Consider the following 21,599-nt stretch of genomic DNA (forward strand, 5'->3'; position numbering starts at 1 on the left):
CTTAATTGGCTTAGTCAATGACTTCTTGTGCTCTAGGTGTAGATGTAGAACCCCTGCATGTTGACGATGTTTTAGTGCTGCCAGTTCAATGTGCTTTCCCATTTAGCGCCCTTATCAACTTGGATGCCCAGATAAGTAAAATCTCTGACCATTTCCACTCTTTGGCCATTCATAAAAAAGTTACCCCTAAAATGACAGTGCGGATTAAATGCCATGAGCTTGGTTTTTGCTATATTAGCTTCCAGCCCGTAGTCCTCACAAAACCTCCCAAAAATCATCAGAGCATGCTGAAGTCCACTCAGGGTTTTTGATAAAATAAGCGTGTCATCCGCAAACATTAAAATTGGGGTTTTTACACCTGCCAGGGTAGGAGCATCAGTACTTATCAGGTTCATTCGATCAATCACGCCATTAATATAGAGTGTGAAAAGTGTGGGGGCCAAGACTCATCCTTGGCGCACCCCTCGTTCAACTGGGAATTCAGGTGTTACTTTTCCATACCCTCCCCACTGAATACTGGCGTAGTTTCCCTCGTGCAGCCTCATGACCAGAGTTAATATTTCAACCGGCATACCCAGCTTCTTTAGTACTGCCCATAACTGAGTCCTGGGTATGAGGTCGAAGGCAGCGCGTTGATCGATAAAGGCTGCATAAATGCTGCCTTTGCCCAGCAGCACTGTCTTCCAGTGTATGAGTGTAAATCGAAATACCTGATCAATTGTACTGGTTGATTTACGAAAGCCCGCCTGCAAGGGAGATAAGATGTTTTCCTCTTCTGCCCAATCTAATATTTTATTCAGAAGCATTCTCCCTATTACTTTTTGTAATGTATCTATCAGGCTAATGGGCCTATAGTTCCCCGGCTGAGTTCTATCCCCCTTCTTGAACACAGGAATTATCACTGCCCCTTTCCAAGACTTCGGGACTGGTGCACCTAATGCCACAGCGTTGGCTAACTTTTCAATATATTTTGCCCAGCATTTCCTATCATGGAGGAAGACATCTGCGGGGACACCATCAGGCCCTGGAGCTCTCTCATTAGCCAGAGAATTACGGGCCATCATTACATCGTTGTCTGAGTAACATTTAGTGACTTAAATATTAGTTCTGAACAATCCTCATCTATGTAGAATATGATTGCAATAGAAACGATAAAACTTGTGCAATGTATGCATTAATGTAACATGTATGTACTTTCAAACGTAGTTCTCAGTCATACTTACAATTGAGTAATTTGATTATTCACTGTATGCTTATGCAATATGAATTAGATAACTAAATAAATTATGTTAATTTAGGTCTAGTTGTGTACACATATATTAGATGGACATAATTGAATTACATGTTTATGCTGACATAATTCTGTTGGCCTGTATTTCGCCATTCTGTTTCTCATAAATTACTGTATTCTAGTTTCTGCTAATGTGGCTTTCTTGCAGGTCTTCACATGCATTGTTAGTGTAGAATAGATACATTTCTGTGCTACAGATAATTACATAGCCTAAGCCGCAGACCTTGACGAAAAAGCGCAAGAAACTAGAGCACTAATGAAAGGACTATTCTTTCCTGACTTGGGCATGAGAAAAGGATGTCGTTCCCGTGTCTGGAGTGGGACATTTTGCGAATGTTGAAGTCTGCAACGTGTCAACACCATGGACAATGGACTTTCTATGATGATGCGACCAGAGGGGTGTCCCCTATGGACTTTATGTATTATAATATACAGACAACTCCAGAACTCAGCAGATCTCTCTTCAGAACCCTTCAGGACACTCTCTTCATAACTTGCAGACTTCTTTGCTGAACCCCCTTTCTACAGACGCTATGCAGAATTTCCCCTTGGCACCTTGCGGACACGTTCCATGATTCCCCACTCCCTTTGAACAGACTTTGAGAGGTTTATACATCAACGCTTCCTTTGGACTTTGTCTTAAGTGTGGCTTAGGCTAACACCTATTCCAGACCTCACTGAAGACTCTTGACCGAGCTTCTGAAATGCTAATACTTATTCTACTTAATTATTTGCCCTGTCCCTATTTCCTACACGAAATTCTTTGATTTCTGAGACTCTTTAAATAGCTGAACAATTCTTCCCCTGTGGACTGTGCTTGGGATATTTAGATTACTAATGTATAGACAAGAGAAATTAAGAATGTTTTCTCAGCATCAAGTACTGGTGCTGTTGTTTTGCATGGCTGCCAGTGAATTGCTTGTCTGTTTAATTTTGATCCTCCTCAATTTCTTTATAAGACTCGGATTGCCTGTTGTTAGACTGTATCTTTATAGTATGGTATCGAGAGAGATCTTTATGAATTTGGTTACTAATTTGTAATAAAAATACTTAAACATGGCTACCTATTCCTGGTCCTCATTGTGCAGCGAAATGGGTTGCATTCTTCAAGGAAATTGATGGACGAGATTAAATGCTAACTCCTTTCCCTTCAGTGCGACAAAGAAATGTTCCATCAGAGGACCAAGAGTAAGTAAGGTGTGGGCCCAAAAAATGCTGGATCAGTACCAAAGCAAGGGTATGCTGACTTGAGTTTGTGTGGGGACTACTGGGCCCTCAATAAGGTAACCAAAACTGATGCCCATCCACTTTCAAGCTAGGATGAACTGAGGTTTGGTGATGTGTTGCAAGGTGCTTGAGCCCTTGGATCTGACCAGTGGATTTTAGCAGATTACTTTGGCACCAAGTGGCAGGGGGAAGAATGTATTCTTTATGCCAGAGGGACTGTATTAGTTCAAGATGATGCCCCTTGAGTTGAAGAATGCTTCAGTCACTGTTCAGCACCTGGTGAACCAAGTTCTCACAGGTCTGGAAGAGTTCTAAATGGTTTACCTGGATGACATTGCAATGTTCAGTAATTCATGGCTGGGCCACCTGAAACACATAGGACAGGTGTTGGCTAGGATACAAGAGACAAAATGGACCATCAATGCAACTAGGTGTTAGGTGGGGCTGTTCTCTGTAGTCTGCCTTGGGGATGAGGAATGGAATGAGAAGATTAACCAGTTGGATGCTAAGAATCAGTCTGTGCATGAGCGGAAAGTGCATTTTAACCATACTGTAGTGACAATATTTTTAGGACTCACTGTGTATTACAGGACCTCTGTGGTGAACTATGGAAGTGTAGTTGCCCCATTGATTGCTTTGACCTCTAGGAAGAAGCCCAGTAAGGTGATATGGACTGCAGAATGTCAAAAGGCATTTGTGGAACTGAAGAAGGTGCTATCCACTGCACCTCTACTGAAAAGACCTGACACGTTAGCCTTTCATTGTACAGATGGATGCTACTGACAAAGAAGCTGGAGCGGTGTTAGCTCAACTGAATGACAAGGGTAGAGAGCATCCAGTAGCCTTTATTAATAGGAGAATGCAATCCAGCGAAAATAACTGGTTGGTTACTGATACTGAGAAGGAGTGCTTTGCCATAGTGTGGGCCTTGCACAAGTTCCGCCATTATTTGTTTGGCACTAAGTTTGTGGTGTTAACAGATTAAAAGCCATTGAAATGGTTGATGGCTATGAAGAGAGAGGATCCCAAGTTGTTGACATTAGAGGTGGGTGGTGGACTCCGCTCCGTTGGTGGAATTTGCGTAGTTTTTGCTACTCCGCTTGGAGCGTGAACTCTATCGTCCTCCGGCGGAGCGGAGTTTACCAGTCAGCTGTTGCTCAAAGTTTAATTAGCTTGCCCTTGATCTGCCCAGTGTTATGCTCCCGAGCACATATTGTGAGAACTGAGCAGCCTCGGCATACAACATGGGCAAGAAGTTGCACGCTGAAGGGTAGCCACTCTGTTCTCCGAGTCGACATGGATTGAAAGGGCCAAGGCGTGTTGATGCAGCCGCTGCTGAACCTGATAAGCGTGTCACAAGGAGTTTATTGTGCACTTGTGGTGGCCATGCAGGCTGCAGGAAGAAGGGTGATTTCACTGTAGCAGCCATTTCTCTGTATGTACGTGTTACGTGCAATTGTTTACAAAACGTGCACAGTGGGTACAACAATGGGAACTGATACGTGTGCGTGCTCTCTAATAATAAAATAATGTAACATAATAAAAGTAAAATGCAGCCTGCTCTGATGTGGTGTGACATTGAATCTGGATGTGAGAGGGAGGGGCCGGGAGAGTGTGTACTAGGGTTAGTCTTTTTTCAATTTTTTTCACAGTGACTGGGATTTTTGTGCTGCCTTTGTTCCTAAGTGATACTGTCCTTCCATGCCCCCCGGTAGGGGGAAGTTCAACTCTTGGCTGACCCAACCCTGAAAGCTATCGTCTACCTCGACTTCGTGACCACCTAGGTGCCAATTACGATCCTGTAAAAACCGGGTACGAACCATCGGAAGGAGCATATTCTCCGTCCGACGCGTACCCGGTCGTCAAAATTTACAAACATGGAATTACGATTCGCACGGGAACACCATTTCCGTACGAATCGCAAAAAACCCCGACCGAACAAAATAAACATACAAATGAGATCCGGGAAAGCGCCGACCTGACGTCGGGACGCTCGCAGCCTGCCATTCACGAACCAGGAATTACGATTCGCACCGACGTCATCCCGCACGGTGAATATTTTCCGGCTGCCAAAAACTGCCGGGAAATCAGGACGACGCGAACAAGGACCACCAGTACGCGACGGACAGACAGGACGACGCGAACTAGGAGGACCAGTACGCGACAGGACGACGCGAACAAGGAGTACCAGTACGCGACGGACAGACAGGACGACGCGATCAAGGAGGACCAGTACGCGACGGACAGACAGGACGACGCGAACAAGGAGGACCCGTACGCGACGGACAGACATGGACCCGAACCTACGTGTCATCCCGGCCCTCATAGCAGTCGACCTCCTCTACAGGTTCGGACGCAGACGCCGCAGAAGGTCAGAACAACTAAGGGAGGGGGGAAAGTGGGGTGGGGTGGGGGTGGCAGGACCAGGGCAGGCCACAAACCCCCCACCAAAGTCACACAGCACACATGCCCAGGACATACCTGACTCCCATGCCCTGGTCACGACGAGGGGGTGGGGGCATGTCCAGCTAAGCCAGCGACCGCCACAACAGAAGTCCGTCACGACGCGAACCGGCAACACAACCAGACCGGTACGTCCCGTACCCACGCCTGAAGAGCGTGGGTACGAGCCGTACCACGCCCACACCCACGTCACCCCAACAATGGCGGGACGGCTCGTACCCACGTGGCAAAGGCCTGGGTACGGCTCGCACAAGCATCACATAGCGTGGGGATGGATATGTACGGACCCTACCCCCACCCCGTATGCATGGAGCGTACCCCCACCCCAACAGTGTAAGTACGACCCGTACCCACACCCGCGTACGTATGGAGCGTACCCCCACCCCAACAGTGTAAGTAAGACACGTACCCTCACCTCGAATGCAGGGAGCATAGCCCCACCCCAACAGTGTAAGTACGACCCGTACCCACACCCGCGTACGTATGGAGCGTACCCCCACCCCAACAGTGTAAGTACGACTCGTACCCCCACCCGCGTACGTATGGAGCGTACTCCCACCCCAACAGTGTAAGTACGACTCATACCCCCACCCGCGTACGTATGGAGCTTACCCCCACCCCAACAGTGTAAGTACGACCCGTACCCCCACCCGCGTACGTATGGAGCCTACCCCCCACCCCAACAGTGTAAGTACGACTCATACCCCCACCCACGTACGTATGGAGCGTACCCCCACCCCAACAGTGTAAGTACGACCCGTACCCACACCCGCGTACGTATGGAGCGTACCCCCACCCCAACAGTGTAAGTACGACTCGTACCCCCACCCGAGTACGTATGGAGCGTACCCCCACCCCAACAGTGTAAGTACGACCCGTACCCCCACCCGCGTACGTATGGAGCCTACCCCCACCCCAACAGTGTAAGTAAGACCCGTACCCACACCCGCGTACGTACGGAGCATACCCCCACCCCAACAGTGTAAGTACGACCCATACCCACACCCGCGTACGTATGGAGCGTACCCCCACCCCAACAGTGTAAGTACGACCCGTACCCACACCCGCGTATGTATGGTGCGTACCCCCACCCCAACAGTGTAAGTACGACTCGTACCCCCACCCGCGTACGTATGGAGCGTACCCCCACCCCAACAGTGTAAGTACGACCCGTACCCCCACCCGCGTACGTATGGAGCGTACCCCCACCCCAACAGTGTAAGTACGACCCGTACCCACACCCTCGTACGTATGGAGCGTACCCCCACCCCAACAGTGTAAGTACGACCCGTACCCACACCCGCGTACGTACGGAGCGTACCCCCACCCCAACAGTGTAAGTACGACTCGTACCCCCACCCGCGTACGTATGGAGCGTACTCCCACCCCAACAGTGTAAGTACGACTCATACCCCCACCCGCGTACGTATGGAGCTTACCCCCACCCCAACAGTGTAAGTACGACCCGTACCCACACCCGCGTACGTATGGAGCCTACCCCCACCCCAACAGTGTAAGTACGACTCATACCCCCACCCGCGTACGTATGGAGCGTACCCCCACCCCAACAGTGTAAGTACGACCCGTACCCACACCCGCGTACGTATGGAGCGTACCCCCACCCCAACAGTGTAAGTACGACTCGTACCCCCACCCGAGTACGTATGGAGCGTACCCCCACCCCAACAGTGTAAGTACGACCCGTAACCCCACCCGCATACGTATGGAGCCTACCCCCACCCCGACAGTGTGAGTACGACCCGTACCCACACCCGCGTACGTATGGAGCGTACCCCCACCCCAACAGTGTAAGTACGACCCATACCCACACCCGCGTACGTATGGAGCGTACCCCCACCCCAACAGTGTAAGTACGACCCGTACCCACACCCGCGTATGTATGGAGCGTACCCCCACCCCAACAGTGTAAGTACGACTCGTACCCCCACCCGCGTACGTATGGAGCGTACCCCCACCCCAACAGTGTAAGTACGACCCGTACCCCCACCCGCGTACGTATGGAGCGTACCCCCACCCCAACAGTGTAAGTACGACCCGTACCCCCACCCGCGTACGTATGGAGCGTACCCCCACCCCAACAGTGTAAGTACGACCCGTACCCACACCCTCGTACGTATGGAGCGTACCCCCACCCCAACAGTGTAAGTACGACCCATACCCACACCCGCGTACGTATGGAGCGTACCCCCACCCCAACAGTGTAAGTAAGACACGTACCCTCACCTCGAATGCATGGAGCGTAGCCCCACCCCAACAGTGTAAGTACGACACGTACCCCCACCTCGAATGCATGGAGCGTACCCACATCCGTGTATGTCATGAGCGTACATATTGTGAAATTGGAGAGGTGGGTGCAGAGTCCTCCCAGCAGTGCCCTGAGACAGGAGGGGTGGGTGCAGAGTCCTCCCAGCAGTGCCCAGACACAGGAGGGGTGGGGGCCTATCACTCCCAGCAGTGCCCTGAGACAGGAGGGGTGGGTGCCTATCACTCCCAGCAGTGCCCTGAGACATGAGGGGTGGGGGCCTATCACTCCCAGCAGTGCCCTGAGACATGAGGGGTGGGTGCCTATCACTCCCAGCAGTGCCCTGAGACATGAGGGGTGGGGGCCTATCACTCCCAGCAGTGCCCTGAGACATGAGGGGTGGGTGCCTATCACTCCCAGCAGTGCCCTGAGACAGGAGGGGTGGGTGCAGAGTCCTCCCAGCAGTGCCCTGAGACAGGAGGGGTGGGTGCAGAGTCCTCCCAGCAGTGCCCTGAGACAGGAGGGGTGGGTGCAGAGTCCTCCCAGCAGTGTCCAGACACAGGAGGGGTGGGTGCAGAGTCCTCCCAGCAGTGCCCAGACGCAGGAGGGGTGTGTGCAGAGTCCTCCCAGCAGTGCCCTGAGACAGGAGGGGTGGGTGCAGAGTCCTCCCAGCAGTGCCCAGACACAGGAGGGGTGGGTGCAGAGTCCTCCCAGCAGTGCCCAGACGCAGGAGGGGTGTGTGCATAGTCCTCCCAGCAGTGCCCTGAGACAGGAGGGGTGGGTGCAGAGTCCTCCAAGCAGTGCCCTGAGACAGGAGGGGTGGGTGCAGAGTCCTCCCAGCAGTGCCCTGAGACAGGAGGGGTGGGTGCAGAGTCCTCCCAGCAGTGCCCAGACGCAGGAGGGGTGTGTGCAGAGTCCTCCCAGCAGTGCCCTGAGACAGGAGGGGTGGGTGCAGAGTCCTCCCAGCAGTGCCCTGAGACAGGAGGGGTGGGTGCCTATCACTCCCAGCAGTGCCCTGAGACAGGAGGGGTGGGTGCAGAGTCCTCCCAGCAGTGCCCTGAGACAGGAGGGGTGGGTGCAGAGTCCTCCCAGCAGTGCCCTGAGACAGGAGGGGTGGGTGCAGAGTCCTCCCAGCAGTGCCCAGACACAGGAGGGGTGGGTGCAGAGTCCTCCCAGCAGTGCCCAGACGCAGGAGGGGTGTGTGCAGAGTCCTCCCAGCAGTGCCCTGAGACAGGAGGGGTGGGTGCCCATCACTCTCAGCAGTGCCCATGGAACGCAAAGGGTGGAGTAGTCACAGATACCATGTCCACAAATGTCAGTCAGGTGCACAAAGACCCTGCAGTACATGTACCACATGTGTGCGAGGCTGGGAGTATACGCATGCATAGCGCAGAAAAGAAAACATGTACACATGAAGTCATGTCAATAGGCCACATACACAAGTACAATGACTACCAAGGATGCCACGAATGATGCAGGTGGAGACATCGCTCAGCATGCATGTGCAAAGGTGAAGGACTACGTCACACACCCAGCTAATGGACACACAGCTCTGTGCCAAAGTCAGGGGACACCCTGCAGGGAAGAAGTCAGGGTACACAGAGGAAGGAATACACCTTGGGACAATTGCAACATGCAGCAACTGCTTACATGAATGGAGAAAGGTAGCTAACACCGTGTGATGGCACACAGATCCCAGGGTCCCCCCTATGAGCAGCACACTACTACATTTCCCACACACCCAACACATGACCAACACCCACAACCATGTAGCAGCCCCACCAACAGCAATGCCAGCAATGCAGGAGTGTTCCAAGGGCAAAAAATAAATAGCTTTATTCAGCATGAGGAAAAAACTAGTATGACGTAAGTCCAATATTAACAAAGGCCATAGGGCAGTCCAGGAGTCCCAGCTGGATGGGGGACACAGTGGGATGCGTGTCCCCTAGCTTGCCTGCACAGTTACAATCCGTTGTCTTCCACAGGGGTGAGGGCATCATGTGGGGGGGAAGAAACAGGCACCGCAGGGACAGGAGGGTGAAGGGTAGGCGTTGTGGGTGCAGGGATGGAGGACTCCACCACAGGGGGTGGGGCAGGGCCAAAGGCGGAGGCCAGGATCTCGCTGCACACCTTAGCAAGGTCCTCCAGGGACTCCCCTGCACCCGAAGGAACCACAGGCCCCAAGGAGAGGGGGGGGTCAGAGGGATGGGTCGCAGCGCCACTGGGGGAGGGTGTGGACAGGGGCGGGGACTCAAGCACCCTGACCGGGGACCTCCTTGACCGTTTGCGGGGTGGTGTCACTGTGGGGCTCAGGGACAGAGCGGCCATGAAGGAGTCTTTGGGGGAGATGTGGCCAGGAGAGCTGAGGGGAGGGGATTTGGAGGGAGTGGATAGGGTGGAATGCGGACTCCCACTCTGGCTGCGTGTCACACGTTTGCCCCCCGACCCAGTGGGTGTGCCTACTGCACCCTGTGTGTGCGTGTCAGGAGGTGTGCGGCGGACCTTCCCTGCTGGTGTGGTGCCTGTGTCTGTTGTGGTGGGTGCATGCTTACGTCTGGGTGTATGTGGGACAGGCATGGGAGTGGGAAGTGTGGAAGGAGCAGGGGTAGGGGGTGGGACGTAGCGCTGCAGGAGACCCACTGCTGCAGCCAGTGTGGAGTCTATGGACCTCAGCAAGTTGCGTTGGTCAGCCTGCGATGAATAAATGCCCTCCAAGTATGCCTCCATGTTGTTGAGGACCTGGCTGTGGCCATGGAGGACATTAAGGATCGCAGTCTGACCAATCTGCAACTGCCGCTGGATGTCCACAGACTCAGCATTGGCGGCAGCAGTGGAGACAGGGGCAGGGGGTGCGGTGCCTGGCAGGAAGGAGACATGTGGTGACCGGGCACGTTGGGAAGGGACACGAGCACGTGGGAGGCGGCTGGTGCCAATGGAGGGGGCGGTGCCAGATGTAGGGCTGCTGTCAGATGGTGGTGCAGCCACCGCCCACTCGGAGAGATCATCCTCGGACCCGTCAGCTTCATACTCTGTTGTGCCAGTCGACAGGTCCCCGGGTTCACTCTCCTCCGCCTCAGTCCCACTCGAAGTGCCAGCCCCGATGTCACCGCTGGCACTGGTGCTCGGTCCCTCCGCGCCGTCTGTGTCCATGTCTCCCTCCGTGTCCCCCGACGATGCTGTGGGCAGGGTGAAGAGACAGAAAGTAATCATACACCTGTATACATATGTCACATGAGTACAATCTACGTAGGTTACAGTGCATAGCCTGAAACAAAGGATGAGTTACAACTACAAAACAAGGTACATACGTAGGCCCTGCAAGACACAGTTGTGTGACCCACCATGCCATGGAAAAACTATGGAGAGCATGACACAATAGCAAATGAGATGACATGCTATTCTGACTGAGGAGCAAGGCCCTGGGGACAATACAGCACTGCATCTGCACCACACAGCGTGGCAGGAAATTGGGATGAGCAGGGACCAAATCCAGGAACTAGAGGCACATGCAGCATAGGTAATACTGAGAACATGCCCACCCTGACTGGCACGCTGCACCTTGAGTGTATGTCCAGACAAACATCACACACTGGCCAGTCCGAGCAAGGAGATGACAGGTCTTGACATGTAGGCCATGGCTGCCCCACCCACCCCCTACATGAGACAAATCTGTGGAGACACAGGAAGCACTTACATCTCTTAGTCTGGGTGAAATACACATGGGATGCAATAATTCAAGATTGCACACCAAATACCTAAGGTGCGCCTGTCCAAAGAATCATGTACAAATGGGCATCATCAGATGATTGCTACAAGACACACAGGCAATGGCCACCGTGAGTATGTACTTGGAAAATCAGGTCAGGCTGGACAGGGGACACTTGTAATACATCTCACGTCAAGAAACATGGTGCCAGGGGACAATGGCGCAGAGCACAACCTATGCTGTAGACACAGAGATTGTCGACATTCTCGGATTACACACATGATACCTAGGAAAAGATGCCCCTGGGGACAGTAGTGGCCACACAACTCCACGCTCCTGAATGGAAATGACTGCAACACACGCTAACATCCCTGCACTATGCGTAACGCACACTCATGCACATCATGTCACAGGCCACCACATGGGACATGCCTGCTGGAAGGCCTCGCACTCAAGAGATTAACTCCCATGTCTGAAATCAGCATTAGTGCCAACTGACATGGAACCCACAAGTCCAGAACTGGACAGGGCACAGGCAAGGTCACTAAACCTGGTACACACCACCCCCACACATGATGCTGCAGGCATTGTACACTTGGAGAAGGTGTCAGGCTACATAACTTTGTGATGGAGTGACTACACAGAGACCAGGGAACACATTGCAAGGTGGGGAAGGGAGGCAGGAGAGGCCTGCAACACTGTGGGTAACAGGATCTGCACAGCACCATAAACCCTGGAAGTGTATCCATGGAACAGTGCACTTACAAATGCTGGTGAAACACAACAAACACACACATGTACCTACCCCCTTCCGGCTGCTGCATGTCCTGTAGACGCCTGTCCAAGTCAGGAAAGACCACCGCCAGCACACGTTTCTGGATGTGGGAGAGACGGCGGCGCCCGCGGTTCTTGTGGCTCTCAGGTGAGTCCCCCAGCAGGAGCCGTGCGATCCTCCGCGTCCAGCACCGGATATCCTGCCAGAGTTTCCTCACCTGGGACAGGTGCCGCCTCCGACCATCGGCACTCCTCACGGCGCTGACGGCGTCCAGCCATATCTGCTCCTTGGCAGAGGCGTCTACCTGTGAGGATGAACAAGTGACACTACATCAATACACCTTGCACATGTTCTCTATCGGTTTCATTCTCCTGCATGATGTCAGCCCCACAAACACATTGCAACAAAGTAGATTAATTCCAACTGACTTCTACTGTGCACCTTCCAGAACAAATTCAAAATTTGAACTTGGTCTCCATGACAACCAGCATGCATGTAGGCCTTAATACTTGTCCCTCATGTGTCCCCTATGTAATTTGGAGCTTCACACACAGGTACGGTGCGTTCCGGGGCCCTAGGGCACCCCAAATGCATTGCAACGGCCCGTACACGCGTGCCTACGTTCACTATCACTATGGGTGTCCTCGCGCATGCGTACTCGTAGTGGTACGGGCCGTACACACGCCTGTACACTCCCTATCACTATGGGTGGCCTCGCGTATGCGTACTCGTAGTGGTATGGGCCGTACACACGCCTGTACGCTCCCTATCACTATGGGTGGCCTCGCGTATGCGTACTCGTAGTGGTACGGGCCGTACACACGCCTGTTGTTCACGATGTATGCACACTGCCCCTGTCGATGTTTGGTTCCTCTGCAGCCATGTAGCATCACCATGGGACACGACATGCAGCTGTTAACACCTGCCGGGTTGACAGTCATCAGTGATGGGATAGTGGATTGTGATGATGGCATCAATGTGTGTGACACTGCCCTCGGACACATACGGTTAGCATTGGCTTGACATGGTGTGGGACTTCCACATCAGCGGATCAATGGTGTATGGCAGTCTCTCCGTGAGCAGCTGTGGGTGTTTAGCTGTTAGCCGACAATTGTGTGCCAGTTCCATGGCTAACACGCATTTGTGCTGCAGAAGGGGGGTGCCAGTGTTACTCCACAAGATGTGTTCATGTGTACTTCAAGTTGCCTCTGCAATCCCGAAAACATGACTAATAAAGGTGTCCCTATGCCTCCAAGGTGCCTCTTCTCCGTCAATGCTGGTGTGTTGCCACGGTGCATCCAGCATGTCTGGCATGGTTTTCCCTGATAGTGGCTATGTGTCGATGTGTCGAGTAGCAAGATGCAAGCTGTGTGTGTGGGCTGAGACTGTGTATTGGGCATGATGTCCATGACTGTGTGGGTATTGTGACATGTGCCATCCCCATGCATCCAACGTTGGCCAGGCCCCCATTCTCTGCATCCACCGGACTCAAGCTTGCAGGACATGGTTCTGCCACCTGTCTACACATACCTGGGTGCCCCCCAGGACCCTGGACATGATCCTCTGCGCATGACTGTTGCTGTACTCTATGTGTCTGTCAGCACGGTTGTGCGGCCACCCCCTCAGCTGGTTGGGCCCATCACGGGTGTGTATGGTGCTCCATGTCTGTCTTGACTAATACACTGTGACCCGTGTGTCCTGTGCCAGACTCAGGCCCCAGGGTGTGGATGGTTGGAGTCAAAAGAGAGCTCAGGCATGTTTAGACTTTCAACACACATATAAGTTAATAATGCAACCAGCAGGCATCTTCTCTTCATGGTGTGAATTTTTATTTTGGGGGGGGGGGGGTGATAAAGTGAGGGGCTTTCCGGGAGTTTGGAATCCAAAGTTCAGTAGGGGAGTTGGTGTCCTTGCCATTTGAAATCCTCAGAGTCCATGCCACAGTCTTTGACAACATTGGTCAGACAGTGACCAGCAGGGCCATGTGGCAGAGAATGTCTCTTTATGCTGTGATGCTGTTGCTCCAGTGGGCCAGGTGCCAGGCCAGGTGTCCTGGGAGATGGTGATGTTGCGCCGACCCTCACGGTCTTTTCCGTGGATGACCCGCCCTCCTGCGGGGACCCTCAGAAGCAGGCCGTGACGACGTCTGGGATGCTCCATTGGATGTTTCCTCCTCCTCCTCCTCCTGCTCCCTCCCTGTGGGTGGTGATGTTCTCCGCCTTCTGGCACAGGGAGGGCCATGTTGTCGGCCATCCAACGGAGTGTATCGTGAATTCCCGTGTACGCCGTCACGAGCTCAGCCTGTCCGTCCCCCATCCTCCGTTGGTGTTGCAGGCATGTAGCTCCGCATGTTGCTGGGCCTGCTGGGTCTTGATCCCCCCGAGGACAGACACAACCTGGGCCAGGCCCGTGGTGTCCTGCCGGTATGTGTCCAGGATGTTACGGACATGGGAAAATACCGGTTCCCCAGCCAACTGGTCAGGCTCGCGCCTCCGCCGTCCTCCACTCCCACCACCCCTGCCCACTTGCACCTGGCCTGCCCTTGTGGGTACATCGGGTCTCCGGGACCCCTGAGGGGTGCCATTGGCGTTGTCGCCTGCCTCCTCCTGGGTGCCCGGGACACCGTGTCCCTCCTGGCCAGCCTGGCTGCATTGTGGTGGTGGGGCAGGGATCCTGGGTGTCTCCTGGGGTGTGGCAGGAGTGGGGGTGGTGGTTGGCACAGTTGTACCTGACGCAGGTGCTGCAGGTGGTTGCACACCAGAGGTGCCAGGTCAGTCGGGGTCGTCCACAGAGTGGTGAGAGTCGTCGCTGCCGGTGGGATCGGGCTCCCGCAGATCCGGGTCCTGTGAGTCTTCCCCCCCAGTGTTGGGGGGTGAACCACGACGTTGACCTGTGTGTGAGAGAGACAATGTTAATTTTGGTCCATGCAACATCCATGTTTCATCAGTTTCAAAGTTGGCACTTTTCCTCTTGGAATTAGGATCTGTCTTGCATTCCACTCACAGTGCACTTGTGCATGGGTGTGTCCCTTGGACACCACTTTGGCCCCTTTAAATATGTGTGGCACAGTCTTACTTGCTGCATCAAGTGTGACTGCAGTCAGCAGTGGAGTGGGCAGGTGTGGCGAGCCATGCATTGGCACCTTCCGTGTAGCACTGTACATGTGCACATGGAGTGGTTCCACACACTTATATAATGCAGGTAGCTGTCGTTGTGCTCGTGAACAGGTTGTGACATGGGCCTGTGTTTTGCCATGGGGAAGAGGGGGGGTTCTGGCACTGGCCACCCTTGGCTACATGCACGCAGTCTACCTGCTGACGAGCAGACATTCCCACACACCACACGGCTGATTTGCTCTCCCTGTGTCTCCCTCCCTCTCTGTCCCCCTCTCCCTCCCTCTGTGTGTCAGCCTCCTCCCTCTGTCCGTGTTCCTGTGTCTCCCTCCCTCACTGTCCCCCTCTCCCTCCCTCCGTGTGTCTGCCTCCTCCCTCTGTCCGTGTCCCTGTGTCTCCCTCCCTCTCTGTCCCCCTCTCCCTCCCTCCGTGTGTCAGCCTCCTCCCTCTGTCCGTGTCCCTGTGTCTCCCTCCCTCTCTGTCCCCCTCTCCCTCCCTCTCTGTCCCCCTCTCCCTCCCTCTCTGTCCCCCTCTCCCTCCCTCTGTGTGTCACCCTCTGTCACCTCAGCCCAGCTTCCTAGACACACACTTTTTCCAGTCCTTTGAATGGCCCTTGGCTTGTTGCTGTGAGTTTGTTTCTGATCTCCAGGCACCCATTGGGTGTAGTGTCTGTGTGTGCGCTGCTGCTGTGGTTGTGTGTGCTGCCACTCTTTCACAGTGTTGGCTGTTCATTAGCTGCTGTCATGTGCAAAACAGTGCCTTCACCCCCATGTGTTGATGCAAGGCGTCCGCCATTTGCTGGCGAGTCTTTCCTGTGTGGGGACACACTGTTTGTCTGGCTGTGACCTGGGCCATATGGGCAGTGGGCATTGTTGTCTGCTTCTGAGTTGCACTATGTGATTTTTGGGGCCCACCCTCCCGCCATCCGGGTTACCGTGTCATGTGTTGGTGTCTGCTGTGGCCTGTGACTTGACATTGTCCAGCTGGGTGCATGGGGCATGGTGGCGGCAGTGGCATGTGCGTGTTCATGGAGTGTGGGTGAGTCATGCGATAGCTTGGGGTGGTTGCGTGCCTGTTTGTGAGTTTGGTTGTGGATGACGTTCCCCCCATGTGAGGTGCGTTGTTTGTGTACTCACCCGGGTCTCGGAGTCCTCCTAATCCTTTGACTGCCTCCACCGGCTGTATGGCCATCACCCTCTCCTCCCAGGGCTGGTAGTGTACGGGTCTGCGGGATGGACCTCCTCCAGTGGCGTTGGCCTGGTTGTGTTCCTCCAGCATCTTGGCTCGGACCCTCCTCCGCAGATCGTACCACCTGGCTTGGCATTCCTGCCTGGTCCTTCTGGTGTCCGCAACAGCATTCACAGCATCGACGATGGTCTGCCACATGGCTGTTTTTGCTGCAATGCTGGTCTGTCTGACCAATGTTCCAAAGAGCTGTGGCTCGACTCTGAGGATTTCATCAACAAGGACCTCCAACTCTCGGTTACTGAACTTTGGATTCTTGTTAGTGGGCATGGTGAGGGGTGTGGGTGTGGATGGTGGGGGGTGTGTGTGGATGGTTGTGGGTGTGTGGGTGTGGTTGTGCAGGTGTGTGTGTGTGAATGTGATGAGGGGGTGTTTGTGGAGGTGGTTGTGTGAAGGTGTGCAAGTGTAAGGTGTGGTGAGGCTTGTAGTATGGTTCTGTGGTGTCTGGCAGCAGTGAGTCTGTTGCAAAGGCTCATGGTTTGTGTGTGTGGGCCCTTTTTATTGGTCCATTGGTGGGTGTGGCTGTGTTTGAAGTTTGGGTGGGTGTGTTATAAGGAGTGGTGGTGTTTTGGGCCTCTGTTTGTTTTTGGCAGTTGCAGGTCAGTGAAGGTGTTTTTGTAGTGTTTGTTGGCCATGTTTAGTGGCTTTGTGCCATTCGTATAGTGTATTCTTGTGTTGTTTTGTTTTGTCCTGGTTGTGTACGTGCGTTTTGAGCGTGTGTACGGTGTGCACATGGGCCATTTGGTTGTACGGTGCTGTCCTTGTGTGTGGCTTGGTACGACTCGTACATGCGGTTGTGATGTTGGGGCCTGGGGTGCGCTCCGTACTTAGGAGGTTGTGTTGGAGGTGCGACGGGAACGTACTGGGGTGTACATAGACGGTGGTACGACACGTACAGGGGTGGGGGCATGACTCGAACGTACTGGGGTGTACATTGACGGTGGTACGACACGTACAGGGGTGGGGGTTCGACTCGAACGTACTGGGGTGTACATACATGGGGGTCGGACACGTACAGGGGTGGGGGTTCGACTCGAACGTACTGGGGTGTACATAGACGGTGGTACGACACGTACAGGGGTGGGGGTTCGACTCGAACGTACTGGGGTGTACATACATGGGGGTCGGACACATACAGGGGTGGGGGTTCGACTCCAACGTACTGGGGTGTACATTGACGGTGGTACGACACGTACAGGGGTGGGGGTACGACTCAAACGTACTGGGGTGTACATAGACGGTGGTACGACACGTACAGGGGTGGGGGTTCGACTCGAACGTAGTGGGGTGTACATTGACGGTGGTATGACACGTACAGGGGTGGGGGTTCGACTCGAACGTACTGGGGTGTACATAGACAGTGGTACGACACGTACAGGGGTGGGGGTACGACTCGAACGTACTGGGGTGTACATACATGGGGGTCGGACACGTACAGGGGTGGGGGTTCGACTCGAACGTACTGGGGTGTACATAGACGGTGGTACGACACGTACAGGGGTGGGGGTTCCACTCGAACGTACTGGGGTGTACATTGACAGTGGTACGACACGTACAGGGGTGGGGGTTCGACTCGAACGTACTGGGGTGTACATAGACGGTGGTACGACACGTACAGGGGTGGGGGTACGACTCGAACGTACTGGGGTGTACATTGACGGTGGTATGACACGTACAGGGGTGGGGGTTCGACTCGAACGTACTGGGGTGTACATGGACGGTGGTATGACACGTACAGGGGTGGGGGTTCGACTCGAACGTACTGGGGTGTACATACATGGGGGTCGGACATGTACAGGGGTGGGGGTTCGACTCCAACGTACTGGGGTGTACATTGATGGTGGTACGACATGTACAGGGGTGGGGGTTCGACTCGAACATACTGGGGTGTACATAGACGGTGGTACGACACGTACAGGGGTGGGGGTTTGACTCGAACGTACTGGGGTGTACATAGACGGTGGTACGACACGTACAGGGGTGGGCGTTCGACTCGAACGTACTGGGGTGTACATAGACGGTGGTACGACACGTACAGGGGTGGGGGTACGACTCGAACGTACTGGGGTGTACATACATGGGGGTCGGACACGTACAGGGGTGGGGTTTCGACTCGAACGTACTGGGGTGTACATAGACGGTGGTACGACACGTACAGGGGTGGGGGTTCGACTCGAACGTACTGGGGTGTACATAGACGGTGGTACGACACGTACAGGGGTGGGGGTTCGACTCAAACGTACTGGGGTGTACATAGACGGTGGTACGACACGTACAGGGGTGGGGGTACGACTCGAACGTACTGGGGTGTACATACATGGGGGTCGGACACGTACAGGGGTGGGGGTTCGACTCGAACGTACTGGGGTGTACATAGACGGTGGTACGACACGTACAGGGGTGGGGGTTCGACTCGAACGTACTGGGGTGTACATACACGGGTGGGGGTGTACATACACGGGGGTACGTCTCGGATGTACGGGGGCGGGGGGAGTGTTGGGCGCGTATGCGGGCACATGTCTCCATGGTTGCTATGGGAGTTCGGTGCGGACGGTGTTTTTTCCATACGGTTGTAGCATCGGACGCACGGGATGGATCGTGATTCCTCGGTCGGACTTCACCTTTCACATTTGTACGGTAAATCGTCCGAGGACGTGTCGGACACATTTTCCGACCCGAGAACGTGTGGGAAATCATTCCCGATGCGGTTTGTATGGACTTTTTACCATGCGAATCGTGATTGCCAGTTCGTACGGCACTTGTACGATTCGTACGGTAAAAAGACCGGATACGAGTCGCACGGGGAATTTTTTTACCGGATCATAATCGGCACCCTAGTGTCTAATGTCCAACTCCCACCGCCCATCTGTGGTGGTGCCACCACAGACTATAAGTGAGACCCTACAGAAGAAGGGACAGATGTCACCTGCCTACTGTAAAAGCTGAGCGCATAGCGTCTCTAAATAGCCAAACAGATATCTCAAGCAGAGAACAATACCATAGATGACACAAGCACCTGAAGGTAGCACCAATATAAGGAAATAGCAAAAGTGGCTAGTATAAAAATATTTTATTCAAAATAGAACAATCTATAAATATTTTAAAGAATTTTTATAATGTTTTACATGTATAATAGAACAAATCAAATAACATAATCAAATATATTTTCCTTTCAAGATGCACCCATAAGAACAATGATATAACTCATGAAGTATGCCCCAGTTCAAGTGAATCACAGCAAAATAATAACTTAAAACATCATCATATCAGCTCACTCCAGAACTCTCTCATTAAATCAATCATACCGTAATTGCATCCATACGTCTGTCATACTGTTGAAGCCTACCAATTAAAAATGCATATATATTGACAGGGGCCACAAATGAAAGTAGTAGTGGTATCATGTACACCCCAATATCTGGGTGTAAAAGTACAGCGCTTTAGAATGATATGCAGTCAGGTGTTGTCTAGAGTACAATACTATTTAAATCAGTAAACCCAGAAATTGCCATGTACATATTCATTTGTTCAATAATATTGATTTCATATGTCCATGAAGAGAGGAAATAATAGATAAAACACATTTATACAGTTCAACTTTCTCTCCTTCTTTACATGTACCACTGCGTGGTTCCTGTCAAACACAGTGCCGGCGCGCGTTTCGGTGAAGGGCTTCAATGTAGCTTCCACCTTTTTCAGGGTACAAAAAAGATGGAATCCAAAGGGTGTGCCACGTGGATGGTGGGGGAGAAGGTCGGCTGCCTAACAAGAAGTAAAAGTCAGGGCTTCGTTAACAGCAAGTGATGACCCTAGGCATAGATACACAGTCCGTGCTAACGTCTAATGCCAGCGTCTGATGCAACGTCAAGCCAATAACCAGGATAACTAGAAGAGAAAATAATGTAGTCTTGAAGCAGTGGATTAAGGAAGACTCCCTTGGGGCTGAGCTGGCAGATACCCAACTTGGGACATAGTAAGTACTCAGTCGCGACAAAGATGGGTCCTCGGAGATCCAGGGCCGGGTGCAAAGTCACAGTCTAGAGGTAGCGCCACACCACTGCGGGTCCGTCCTGGGGCTTGGGCCCCTCTCTTGTGGCCGTAGAGCCTGACGCCCGAAAGATCTGGGGTAGTCAGGCAGTAAGGCGAAGATATTCTCTGGATTCCATGCGAATGACTGACGTCCAGTGTATGTCTACGATTCTACTGAAGCAGATGGCCAATATTAAAAAAAACACCATAGTAGTCTGAAGTCCCCTAAAGTTCATCTACGTAGTTAAAAGTCCTACATCTGGCAACCCATGCAAGGACAATTCATTATATCCTCTAAATTCTCTTGAGATATCAGAGAGATAGCTGCTATTCAATGTATCTAAGTCTGTGTCTGGGGTCAGCAAACAGTCCACCCCTCCAGACAGATTTGTGTTTTGCTGCTTTCCTGCAAGCTGGGTAGGACAAACACTGGGGAGGGGAAGACCAGGCTTCCAGTGTGCACTTTAAAGGGTGCTCTTAGATTCAGTGAGAGGTTACAAGAAAGGGGTTCTAGCACATCCCAGGAAGGAGGTGGGGCTGATGAAAGAATAATAAAGAGTAGGACTAGGCACCCTGGGCTAACATTTTGATGCACATATATCTGTGGCTGACATCCAGGTTTGAACTCTAGTCACTCTCTCGGCCTGTACAGTGGGACTATAAGCTTTGGAAACACTCCTTCTGTGACAGACTGCTTTTCAAGAGGAAGCAGATGAATGAACACTTCAACAGGAGCAGAACCCCAGCATAAAAGTTCAAACACTCAAAAGGACATTTGGTGCTTAGGCATGGACTACAAGAAGGGGGTTTTTAGAACTCCCAAATTGTCATTTCCCAATCAGCCTGAAGGGCAGTGTGAGATCAGGAAGCTCTGCAAGTCTTCTGTCTTTGACAGGCACTGGGGACCAAGGCCTCCTAGACTCCCTGCTGGGTGAGGGGACATTACACATGGACACCTGCCCTGGAGCCTAAAACACCAGCACTTGTCTGCTTGCTGAGACCAGTGTGTACTGCGAGGAAGAGGAGAGCGTCGGAGGGAATGAGGTCCAGAGGGGAGCCCTGTCAAGTGGACTCCAGTGCAAGGTTTGAGGAGTGGCTTCTGCACTGATTGGGTCATTGCCCATGTGCAGGACAAAGTGGGTAACTCCCATATGCCAGGAAAGGGTTGCTGTGAATTGAGCTGTGTGTCGCACTGAGCAGTTGAGCAAAGCCTGTGCATTGTGCTGAATCGGTGACCCTGTGTGCCAAATGTATGACGTTACAATGCATACATTTACAACGCATGCCTTTACAACGCAGTTTTACCATCGCAACATCCTCTACAACACATACATTTACATCGCATGCCATTACAACAAATTTTTTAAAACTACATTTACAACACATTCCAAAAAATCGCATTATATATTTACAACGCATACCATTACAACGCATACCATTACATTGCATTTAAGGTAAGTGTTGGAAAGTGTAGGGGTAAAAAGTAC

Source organism: Triturus cristatus, chromosome 2_1, assembly GCF_964204655.1.
Source record: "Triturus cristatus chromosome 2_1, aTriCri1.1, whole genome shotgun sequence".
Taxonomy (NCBI): domain Eukaryota; kingdom Metazoa; phylum Chordata; class Amphibia; order Caudata; family Salamandridae; genus Triturus; species Triturus cristatus.